This window comes from Eptatretus burgeri, chromosome 2 (assembly GCF_056783735.1).
Source record: "Eptatretus burgeri isolate ZD-2024b chromosome 2, Ebu_testis_v1, whole genome shotgun sequence".
Classification (NCBI taxonomy): Eukaryota; Metazoa; Chordata; class Myxini; order Myxiniformes; family Myxinidae; genus Eptatretus; species Eptatretus burgeri.
This window is the reverse complement of record NC_140962.1, coordinates 72,494,252-72,506,796: the sequence shown is the minus strand read 5'-3', so window position 1 is coordinate 72,506,796 and position 12,545 is coordinate 72,494,252. Positions and strand designations below refer to the sequence as shown.

Below are 12,545 nucleotides of genomic sequence, written 5' to 3'. Positions count from 1 at the left end.
TTCGCCGATTATAGCATTTATCTATTTTATCTCGGCTAATATTTAATGCCGGGAAACTTCGTCTTTAAATGTCACGAAACCAACTCGGGGAATGATATACACCGCCCGGAATGCCAAGCGCGCCGACTCGAATCGTGCACAAGCCCCGCCCCCTAATCTCGGACCTGAAGGAAAAGACAAACCAAATGAAAAGTGAGTACGCATTGAAGTGAGAGGCTGTAAACGCGATGCACATTTAGCAGAGCTCATTGGCTTTGTTAGTCTCGGGCGGATTCGCGCGGACATGACGGGAGTTCAACAACAACAACACGCGTCCTGCAGGTGGCGATTGTTTGACCGGAAAAAGTGGTGGAGCTATTTCTTCTTATTATTCATTCGTGTGCAGCACAAGACGGCGAGTTGCATCATTGGCTGAGGGGCGGCTGTGCCGCTGATGCAGTGCCCCTTGTAGGTTAGGGCAGAAATTTGGCTGTGGTACCGGCGACAGCTCACCTACTCTTCACGAAGGACATCATGGGATGTTTAACGTCCACAGACGAATTCCGGCAGTCAGGACGCACAGTTTAACGTCGATCCGAGGGACGGACCTTTCTTTCCCAGTCAGGACACACGTTGATCCGAGAGAAAATAAGGCTTTCTGCCCATTCCACTTGTTGGCTTTCTGCCCATTCCACTTGTTTCTCTTTACTTCCATTTTATTTGTGGACCTGCCTTCTGGAGACTGTTGTCTCTTCAATCACTCTTCCCTCCGAGGCTTCAAGCAAAGTGGTGCACTGCCACTGTCATCCCTCATCTCTACCACAATCTTTTTGATCCCCATTAGCCCTACCTAACCCAACCCTCTCACATGCATCCTATCCTCTCTCCTCTATCCTCCCTCCCTTCTCTCTCCCTGTTCGTTTATTCCCCTTCTTCGTGTCCAACTGTTGCCCCACTGTCAATACGTTTCATTCCCCCCTCACCTGTTATGAAGTTTACGTGATGTTTCATCCAAAGAGCAATCATCATCCAGGAATGGGCCAAATTGTCGGTTCTTGTACTCTGTTGTACAAATCGAACCTGGCACTCAGCAACTTATCAATGTGAGTCACCAGTTGCCTTTTCCCAATGGCTCAAAACGATTTTCCCCGTTTTCATTTGCCGACCTCGGAAGGATGACAGGCTGAGTCAACCCCATCTGGTATGAAGTCAACAGCTGAGCAAGATTTGAACTCAGGACCCTGGGAACCCAAGCCTGCCACCCGAACCATGAAGCCAAAACCAGGCATGGGATTGTTAACCAACCACAGACCAGATGTTGCAACTGAAGGAGCAGTTCAGGAACAGACAGACAGAGGTCAAAGAGACACTCGTGCTTTATTATACTGGATAGACATATTGTTTTTGGTCCCATCTCTCAATGGTGAAGAATCACTTTTTAAAAATTTTAATTTTCATATCCGTATCAAGATTCGGATCTTCACCAACGTCGAATTGATGTCTTTGTCACACATTCAGCATGTCCACCAAATTTCGTCTCAATCTGTCCATAACTTTTTCAGGTATCATGAACAGTATATCGTTTTTTACCCTATCAAACAATGGTAAAGAATCACTTAAAAAAAATTCTTGGATCTGGATGCGGATTCGATTAATCACCAAAATCGAATCAATTCGTCCTTGCTGCACATCCAACCTTTGAACCAAGTTTCGTCCAAATCCGTCCACAACTTTTTGAGATATTGTGCTAAATATCGGTTTAGCCCGATCTCTCAATGGTGAAGAATCATGTTAAAAACTAGAAGGGCACTCGGTGGAGCGCATACCTCCACCCTGTAATGCCTGATCCACGAGAACATATCGGACCCCATACATTTTTGAGATATCATGATATATATCGTTTTTGGCCCGATCTCTCAACTGTGAAGAATCACTTTTAAAATTCTAGAAGTTGGATCCGGATTCTGATCCACCAAAATCGAAACAATTTGTCGTGGTCACACACCCAACCTGTCAACCAAGTTTCATCTGAATGCGTCCACAACTTTTTTTAAGATATCATGCTACACAGCGTTTTGGCCCGATCTCTCAATGGTGAAGAATCACTCAAAAAATCCTGACAGCCGGATCTGGATCCAGATCTTCACCAAAATCTAATCAGTTCGACCTTGTCACACACCCAACCTGTCCACATAATTTTGAGATATCCTGTACACAGACAAACAAACAAATGAAAAATCACTCGTAGAGTGACAACTTGACAAAACAGCACAAAGTAGAATGGCACTCAGTAGAGCACATACCTCTGGCCAGGTGGAACAGTTCACATTTTTTATCCCACTGATGGACTGGATCCGAGCCAAAATCCAATCTGCTTGTTATTGTCACCAATTCAACTCATCCACATTGTTTTGTCATAACTCATCCACAACTTTTTGAGATACAGTGATGCATCTAGTTTTTGGCTCGATCTATCAATTTTTAGACATTAGGCCTGTGTTGACCTTTTGACCTTAAAATTAATGAGTAGTTGAATTCAGCGACTTGACATGAAAATGCTCTTCATATTTCATGTAAATCGGATGAAAATTGAGGATTTTAGAAAATTTGGCGCAAATGTTGCACCTTTTCGGTCGACTGAATTTTACGAAACTTCATTGCGGGACTGTCGCAGGTTCGGTGACGTTAATCTCTAAAAAATTCAGAATGATCGCTTGAGCAGTTTGGGCTGGAGGCGAGTGGACAGACAAACACACACACACACACACACACACACACACACACACACACACACACACACACACACACACACACACACACACACACACGATCAACATACTTGTCAAAATATATTTTTGTCAACAACATACTTGTCAAAAAAAAGTAACAGACAGAATGGGGTGAAAACATAACCTCCTTCACCTTCGGTGGCAGAGGTAAATATCATGCTATGTAACGTTTTTGGCCCGATCTCTCGTGGAGAATGACTCTGAAATTAAATAATTATCATATCCAGATCCGGATTCGGATCTTCACCAAAATCTAATCAGTTCGTCCTTGTCACACAGCGAACCTGTCCACCAAGTTTCATCCGGACCCGTCCACAACTTTTTGAGATAGCCTGCACACAAACAAACAAACACAGACAAGCAGACAGAAAGGGGTGAAAACATAATAACGCCTTCACCTTCGGTGGCAGAGGTTATAAAATATTCAAACATATTTATTTTAAAACCATTTCAGTGTTTGCTCGGAGACAAGGAAGCAGGTAAAAACCGTTTATAGAAAACCGTTTGAATATTTGAATAACAGTTTGATCCAGAGGTGAGTAGGGTGTTCATGTTTGTTGGTTGATGTGTTATATTTAAGGTAAGATGTGCATGATTTAATATATTATTATGTAATCGAATGTGTGATGGGAGTTGTAACTCTGATAATACATTAAATCCTCTCGCGAGTTAAGTGTGATTAGTGATGTTGCATTGATGGGTTGACTGACTGCAACGATGCAACTGAGGTTGTGGATCTAATGATGCAGATCATACACTGATGTGGATCCATGCCCAAGGTTGTGGATCCACTGATGTAGGTAATCTACTGATGTGGATCGATGACCAAGGTTGTGGATCCACTGATATAGGTAATCTACTGATGTGGATCGATGACCAAGGTTGTGGATCCACTGATGTAGGTAATCTACTGATGTGGATCCGTGACCAAGGTTGTGGATCCACTGATGTAGGTAATCCACTAATGTGGATCCGTGACCAAGGTTGTGGATCCATTGATGTAGGTAATCCACTGATGTGGATCCATGACCAAGGTTGTGGATCCACTGATGTAGGTAATCTACTGATGTGGATCGATGACCAAGGTTGTGGATCCACTGATGTAGGTAATCCACTGATGTGGATCCGTGACCAAGGTTGTGGATCCACTGATGTAGGTAATCTACTGATGTGGATCCGTGACCAAGGTTGTGGATCCACTGATGTAGGTAATCTACTGATGTGGATCTATGACCGAGGTTGTGGATCCACTGATGAAGGTAATCCACTGATGTGGATCCATGACCAAGGTTGTGGATCCACTGATGTAGATAATATTGTTACAGATTTTAGAATCCGGTCTGATGAATGCATCCACACATCCAGGTCCTCAGACAGTTATTTCCTTAAATGCATGTTCAGCTTAGCCTCATCCCCATGTCTAATGGGTTCTTAAATGTGATGCATTGAGAAGGGTAAAGGATAGATCCCCTCTCTTATGGGAAGCTTTTTTTCCTTTATGACAGACACGTTCACACACATTTCTTTCACGAGCTCTGAAGCCCGCCCTCGTTTTTCCTCAGCAACATTTCTTTCGCGAGCTCCGCTGCCCGCCTTTTTTGAGAGCACACGGGGCATCATGGTAACCATGCCCCAGTGGGGTGGGGTGAGCTTGGGGCAGACGGCACCCCGTAGAGATGCCCTGAAGATATAAAAAGACCTTCTGGTAGGAGAGACGTTCGGAGAGGAAAAGGTGAAAGAGGGACGTTCTGAAGCGAGAGAGACGTTCTGTGAGGAGATACGTTTTGAGAGTGGGGAAAAAGCAAAAGTGATACTTTCTGAAGAGAAAGAGATATGTTCTGAAGAGAAAGAGATAGTTTCTGAAGAAGAAAGAGATACGTTCTGAGATAATAAAAAAGCGTGAACGAAAGAGGTAGGAGAGAGAAGCGAGCAAGAAGCGGGTGTAAATGTGCAAAAGAGGAGAAGGAAGCGCGCGTGTGGGTGTCGGGCCAGCGCCAACAGCGAGACGGTTCGTCCTGCCGAGAGCTTCGGCAAGCGAGCGTGTGGACTGGCGTTCAAGGCTGCCCCGCGAGAGGCTGTACGACAAAGCTGGGTGCTGGCGACGGATGTGACACGCACGCAGCCCTGGATTGACCATTAAAGGTCCCATGACACCCAAAAGTACTGAAATTGCATATATATGTCCTATAGGAGTTTTTAATTGTGATTTCAGATCTGACAATGTTTTTTAACAATACTCGTTCTGTAAAATGTAAAATTTAAAAAACAAACCTCTTTGAGAACGCCCCTAAAAATTCTGCCGAAATCCACTGAAAGAGGCGTAACCCACATGACGTCAACTGCAGGACGACAAAGGCTGCACATAAATTACTCGGGTTGGTGGTCTACGTGATTGTATTGGCTTCCTGTGTGTTTCCACATTTGATTGGTCGACTCAATCGCTTCATTCATTTCTGCTTTAAAAAAAAATCAAACATTTGGTTTTGAATAATGGATGGCATGGACTTTCACTTGTCTGGTAGCGACAGTGAGTGTGAGAGAAATGAAGGATTTTGGTCTGAATCAGATGGAGAATTGTCGGATAACGTAGTCACGGGAGGTGAAGTTCAGGCAGCTGGAAATGAAGTACGGCCTTACCAGTTCGAGCCCGAAGCAGGACAAGCAGAGGAAACTGGCGATGAAATTCCCGGAGTTCATGATGATCGGGAGGACATCGAAGGAAGACTTGGCAATAACAACTGGTTAGACTAAATCCTATTTGTAATTCAAGAATGTAAATTCGACTTACATACTGCTCGATATCAGAAATATTTTAGTGAGGTGACGTGACCAGTGCAGCGCAGCGCAGCGGACATATTGCACCGCGGCGAATGAATCACAAGCAAGGCCGGCCCATGTCATCGGCCGTATCTCTCTGCGCATAAAACGAAGCAATCTCGCTGTCCGGATACGATGAAAACTTGTGTGCAGAACACACGTTGCGACACAATTGTCTGGAGTAGTCTGATAAATCTGACGTTCTGTTGCATTTTTATTTATTTTATTCCCACTGACGGCATGTAGCGCCAGTAGAAAACAATGAAGAAAAGAGAATAATAAAAGAAAGCTACAGCACGTCAGATTTATCGGACTAGTCGGACGGACGACAGATTTATCGGACTAGTCGGACGGACGACAGATTTATCGGACGAGTCTAGACTCTAGAGTTGACAAGTAACTTGTATTAGCATGCACACAATGTATAAGTCAATGCGTAAGAGTCCTGAGGCTATGAGACCGTGTAATAGGACAGATAAATTTGTCTTTCATAGTTGTGCCAATATATTTTCCCTGTTCATTGATGAAAGCATTTTGGCTGAATGTTAATGAATAGCAAGCCAATGGAAGCAGTACCTTCACTTTAGAATAAACCCATGTATGTCGAGCGCAGCCATACCTGGCTTGCATGTATGTAGAATCGTACCTATCCCAGCAGGCTGGTTTCAACAAACAATTCAATAAGCTGCAAATTGTGGGTGCAGGTTTTTCACATTGTTTGATTTTAAAATTATCTCCTTGCACCTTGAAATGATGCAATATTAATCGTTCGTATTTTACTTGTATGTCCCTGTAAGTTTCTTTTTTAATGGAAACGTTCAACAGTCACATTTTATATTTTGTGGACATGGTATAGCCCTTTATTGTGCATACATGTATTGGATTTGTACACGACTACGACAAGGTAGTAAAGGGATAAATAATTACCTCGTGATTGTTGTGCACACACGCCTCAGAAGCAGAATTTCTTTTCTGCGAAACAATCACAGAAATTAAGATGATCAGTGAGATAGCAAGCACATGTGCACAATGCATTTGTACGTACTTTATACGGCGCGCGACGTCTAGTCAATCCACTCTGTGCGGGTCGCATTCTGGAGATGACGTGAAGGCTGCGGTTCGCTGAAGTCAACTTTTTTAAGGGGCGGGGCATAACAAGTTATGAAAAGCACCAGAAATGTTCGAAATATTGGTCTAATTATCCCATTTTTTATTTAAAAAAGAAACATGGGTGATTTCTTCACTCGGAAGGTCAAGTTAATATATAAATAACCAGAAAGTTTTGAGTGTCATGGGACCTTTAAGCAAAACAAGTGAAATCCTTCAATACAGGATTTCGGCCCGTGAAGTGGTGAAGCAAATAAGTACACTAATGTTATTGAAAGAACCACTTATCACTTTGCCACCAATATCTGCCATAATTGTAAGTAAATTTCAACTACTAATGCATGGTGAAACACTTGTTTATGGCTAATATTAAAGAGAATGATGGCATAAGAAGAACTTAGCTTTCAGCGTTCGGCGTTCGGCGCGAAATGCCATGGTGGGCGGAAATGACGTCTTTCGTTCGTTCGTACATGAGAGGGGAGCGTTTCTTGTTTTGTTTTTTTCCGTCAAGCAACAAATTCAGTGGTTTTCACATGTATAACACATTCGTTTCACAAATTTCCATTGAAATACTCTGGTATTTCCGTCAATTGTCACCATTTCCATCTCAGTTACGCACTGCCATCTACCGGACGGCCGTCATTGGCTCACTTGAGGCACGTGGGGGGGGGGGCGGGGGGGGACACCGGGACACGGGGACACGGGGACATTTCAAACTCGGTGCAATTGTATACAGCGCACGCGCTGTAATAAGCACGTGCTAAGGGCCTCAAGGGAAGAGGGGCCCCACAGTTTTTTTTGCAGTGCCGGATTTACAATGGACTATGATGCAAATGTCGCAGCTGAACCAGGGCCCACAAAAAGGGGGCCCCACAATAAATGGAAAAAAAATACATATACAAGAAAAATTTTTTTTTACACATTTTGTTATGCAATGTAATACTGATGCCGTAGCGTTTACTGTAAATAAATTGGGTAGTCAATCTAGTCTACCCTTATTATCAGTATTTCCGTTGATATGCTTGTCTGTAGTCGATCGCATCGAAAAAAAAAAAATTTTGAGATTTTTTTTTCGACACTTATTATCAGTATTTCCGTCTATGTTTGTTGGGTAGTCGATGTAGTCGAATAAAAAAATTTTTTCAAAAAAATTTTTTTTGAATTTGTTCTACCCTGATCACTTTTTCCGTCGATATGTTTGTCTGTCTGTCTGTCTGTCCCTCTGTTCGGTCCAGTGCTCTGTTAATACAATGGCGATTTCGATGAAACTTGGTTGATAGGTTCATACCATGACCTAGTTGTGTGCAAATGAGAACAGTTGCTATGGACACCACCGCTGCCTCGCAACGGGACTTTGAAATTTTTGAAAAATCATAAAAAATGTATTTTTTCGAAAATCAAAAATGGGGCGCCAAGCGACTGTGGGCAGTACATTCAGCCATATTGTCAAAAAATTCCAGCAGGATCCTATGAAAACTGTCGGAGAAGATAGACTTTGAATGAACCCTGGTCGAAAACAATAAAAAAACGAAGTTCGTTATATCTCAGAAACTGAGTCAGGTATACATGAAACTGGTATGGTAGGTTCATGGTATGTCCTAGTTATGTGTGAGAAAGAACCTTAGCTATGGACCCCTCCGTTGCTGAGCAATGGCCGAAAAACCTCTAAATGTGGGGGTATTTTAACGAAAAAACAATCTGCAGCATTAACCCTTGAAGCTAGAATCATGAATTTTCTTGTGCTTAATCCTCAGGTCATTCCCCATCGAATGGGCCCATCGCGTCAGGTTCTATTGGGTAGTCGACTACCCATGTCCACCTACTGGGTTGTCTGTTGGCTGCTCTTAGAGCACCCTTATTCTGGACATTTCCATCTGTCTGTCTGTCCGCGAAACTTTGGTCAAGCCTAGGGGCTAAACCACTCAACCGATTCCAATTAAATTTGGTAGGTAGGACCAATATTTCTGGGAATCGTGTGCTTTCGAATATGGGACCCCAGGCCCTAGCAACGGCATAGCAACGGCTCTTTAAAGTGGTCAAAAAATCGAAAAAAATCAAAAAAATCGAAGCTTAGAGTTCTGTGCGCAATCTATCTAGCTCCCTTCAAGCCAATTTGCAGCCCTAACAAAAAATATTTGTAGGAGGAGATAAGTTTTGGGCGAGTTCTTGTCGAACATTTCAGAAACGGTTAATTGTGAATATCTCAAAGAGAAAGGGTCTGATTTTGATGAAACTTGGGTGAAATGTGCACAATGTGGCTTGCATGTACACAAAAATAAATGGTTGCTATGCACACCTCCGTTGCTTAGCAACAGCTAAAATACTTTATCGTACATCGCACACTTATTGTGGACTGTACAAAAAAAATCAATAGCTCCGAAACTGGACCTCCGAGGAACCTGTTTTTTTGTGCCCAAGGAGAATGTCTTTCAGCATCATATAAAAAAATATAATCTTTAGCGAATAGATAAATGGAATTACCAGGGCTTCCATTTGGTAGAGTCCCTTTGGAAACATGCCTGAAATTTCACAAGGCGGGTTTCTGGGCGCAAACTAAGAGGGCTGTGATAATCATATTTATTGTGCTAAATTGATTGATAGCATGTACATGAATATCGGTTCGTCGCGTCGGCCAGCTTTCCATCTAGAGCGAGCAGCCATGTCGCCTACCGGCTTGTTTTATTATTAATAAATTATTTGTCGATTTCCAACCTGTCCGTGTTTGTCCTTTCCTTCTATTGGTGGAGCATTGTTCGAACCGAGATAGACTGGGAGGTAATTACCACAGATTTGAGCAAAAAATAGTCTGCACGCACCAGCGGTTAAAACGCTCGGCCGCCCGAATTAAAATCTAATCAGCTAATATTGGTGCTTTGCCAAGGACGTGCTCCCCGCTCAGGTAACCATGTGACCTCCAGTTAAACGGAATAATTACACGGCGGACACTGGAACTCGTGGTTGACTGGGTGGCGCTCGTGGTTTTAAAACAACCCACCGTACCACAACGTTAATTGTGAGCAGTGGCCCCAGGTCCGGCTCTACTGAGGACAACTGGGGATTGAATCCCCCTGAGTGACAAGCTGGTGTCTCGGTATCCGTGGCCGCAACAATATAATGATGTAGATCCGTGACCAAGTTTGTGGATCCACTGATGTAGGGAATCTACTGATGTGGATCCGTGACCAAGTTTGTGGATCCACTGATGTAGGGAATCTACTGATGTGGATCCGTGACCAAGTTTGTGGATCCACTGATGTAGGGAATCTACTGATGTGGATCCGTGACCAAGTTTGTGGATCCACTGATGTAGGGAATCTACTGATGTGGATCCATGGCCGAGGTTGTGGATCCACTGATGTAGATAATCTACTGATGTGGATCCGTGGTCGAGGTTGTGGATCCACTGATGTAGATAATCTACTGATGTGGATCCGTGGCCGAGATTGTGGATCCACTGATGTAGATAATCTACTGAGGTGGATCCATGACCAAGGTTGTGGATCCACTGATGTTGGTAATCTATTGATGTGGATCCGTGACCAAGGTTGTGGATCCACTGATTAGAGAGGTTCTGGGCTGAAAGGATCGAAACCTCGAGGAAGAACGATGCCTCTGATAATCCATGTGGTCGGGAAACGTGTCAGTTGCTTACAGGTTAAGGTTCTTACTTTAGGTAAGGGAACTATGTTTTGACATTTACAATTTGAATAAAGTTAAATGTCGGGTGTTATAAGAGTAACATCATCTACAGCATCCTATGTTCAACTTCGTGTGTGTGCGTGTGTGTGTGTGTGTGTTTGTTTATGTGTGTGTGTTTATGTGTGCGTGTGCGCGTGTGCGTGTGTGTATGTGTGTGTGTGTTTATGTGTGCGTGCGCGCGCGCGCGTGTGTGTGTGTGTGCGTGTGTGTGTGAGTGTGTGTGTGTCTGTGTCTGTGTGTGTGTGTGTGTGTGTGTGTGTGTGTGTGTGTGTGTGTGTGTGTGTGTGTGTGTGTGTGTGTTTTGTACATTCACTGAAATCCCATGTCACAGTACTGGGGGTGTTGGTGTATGTTGAAGATCTGATTTTGTTTTCACAAAATGGTCCAGTTCTCGCTGGTGCCATGATCAAATTCCTGCAGGTCAAATGTCTGCTCTGGCCAGCCAGTTCGGGAAAGACTTGGCCTTGAATCATTTTCCCCAGCCGACCCCACAAGTTGGGGAATTGTACACACAGCATTAAAAATAACAAGCAATGTTTCTCCACTCTCAGACCATGAAGAGCGGTTCAGATTTTTTTTTCCTCCATCTGACGTTACAAGACATTTCCTCAAATTTTACGACAAAGCAAGTCGGTGTTTATTTTCTTCTCACGATAACAAACTCAAAGGGGAAGCTTGCGTGTGTACAGGGGTGTTCAGTTACCGAGTAGCTTGCTCGCGCTTGCCTAGCCAACCGTTCCTTATCAAGGCGTTGGAATGGAGTGCTGCTCCAACAACTTAACGAGCACTCTACAAGAAGCTTGGCAACTGATATAACACTACGTTAATGTCAAGGACATATGTTAACCTGAATTATTAAACACACTCACACACACACACACACACACACACACACACACACACACACACACACATAAACACACACATAAACACACTCACACATACATAAACACACACACATAAACACACTCACACATACATAAACACACACACACACACACACACACATAAACACACACATAAACACACTCACACATACATAAACACACACACATAACCACACTCACACATACATAAACACACACACACACATAAACACACACACACTCACACACACACACACACACACACACACAAACGCACTCACACACACATAAACACACACACATAAACACACTCACACATACATAAACACACACACACACACACACACACACACACACACACACACACACACACACACACACACACACACACACACACACACACACACACACACACACACACACACACACACACACACACGTGGTGCGGAGTGTGCTTGGGGCGGGAGTTTTCGTGGAGGCGACAACTCTTCCCCGGATTGAGAGAGTTCAAAACGAGTGGTGAACGTGATTTCCGCGCCATTCGTGCTCATCCCGGACCTGCCGGCGAGTCGATGCCTGTACTCCATAGCAGAGGGTGAGGGCTCCAATACCTCGACAAAACGGTCTGGCCTGGGTTCGAATCCCGACGCAGCTATAAACTGTCATCCCGGTGTTTCACACGTGCAGCGTAATCCATCAATGTGTGTGACGCCCCTCGGACGGACGTTAAACGAGCGTCTTGTCTGCCCACGGTGTACTTCACGAAGAGTAGGCGAGCCATCTCGGGCAGCCTGAACAAATTAAAAAAAATTGCCACCCCAACCACTTCGTCGAACGTCAGGTCTGGCCCGCCGGTTCGTGAAAGACTTGGGACAAAAAACATCTCCTCACCAACAACTGCACAAGAATGTGGGAATAATCGGGGCCGAGAAATGGACGTAAGAGCAAAGAAACTCCGTAAAAAATGTAACTGAGTGGAGTATGAGATTTTAATATCAAATAGAACATCAAAAGATCCAACTTACCGGTTTACCGTCGGTGTACCAGTTATACTAACAATGTTAATAGTACTAACGGTTCTCGTTGTACTAACAGTATGAGCAACATTCGTAGTAATAGCACTATAACAGTAGTAGTAGTACAGTGGCAACGGTAAAGAACAGTCAATAATGCGATTTGAATCCGTGATTCGAAAGTAATTATTTAATTCGGGATCCATCCCTGGTTCAACGAAAAGCGACGTTCGTGTGACGTCACATTCGCGTGACGGGCTCGCGTCGCGTCACGT

At 43.8% G+C, this 12,545-nt stretch overlaps 1 long non-coding RNA gene across 1 annotated transcript; it reads right to left on the bottom strand.

Moving 5' to 3' along the window:
- Positions 1–752: 752 nt before the first annotated feature.
- Positions 753–12,541, bottom strand: LOC147032308 (uncharacterized). The gene is made up of 3 exons (XR_015055109.1): positions 12,283–12,541; positions 6,513–6,557; positions 753–3,100 (listed from the first exon to the last, which is right to left on the bottom strand). It is a non-coding gene; the product is annotated as an uncharacterized LOC147032308 (long non-coding RNA).
- Between the last annotated feature and the right edge of the window lie 4 nt (positions 12,542–12,545).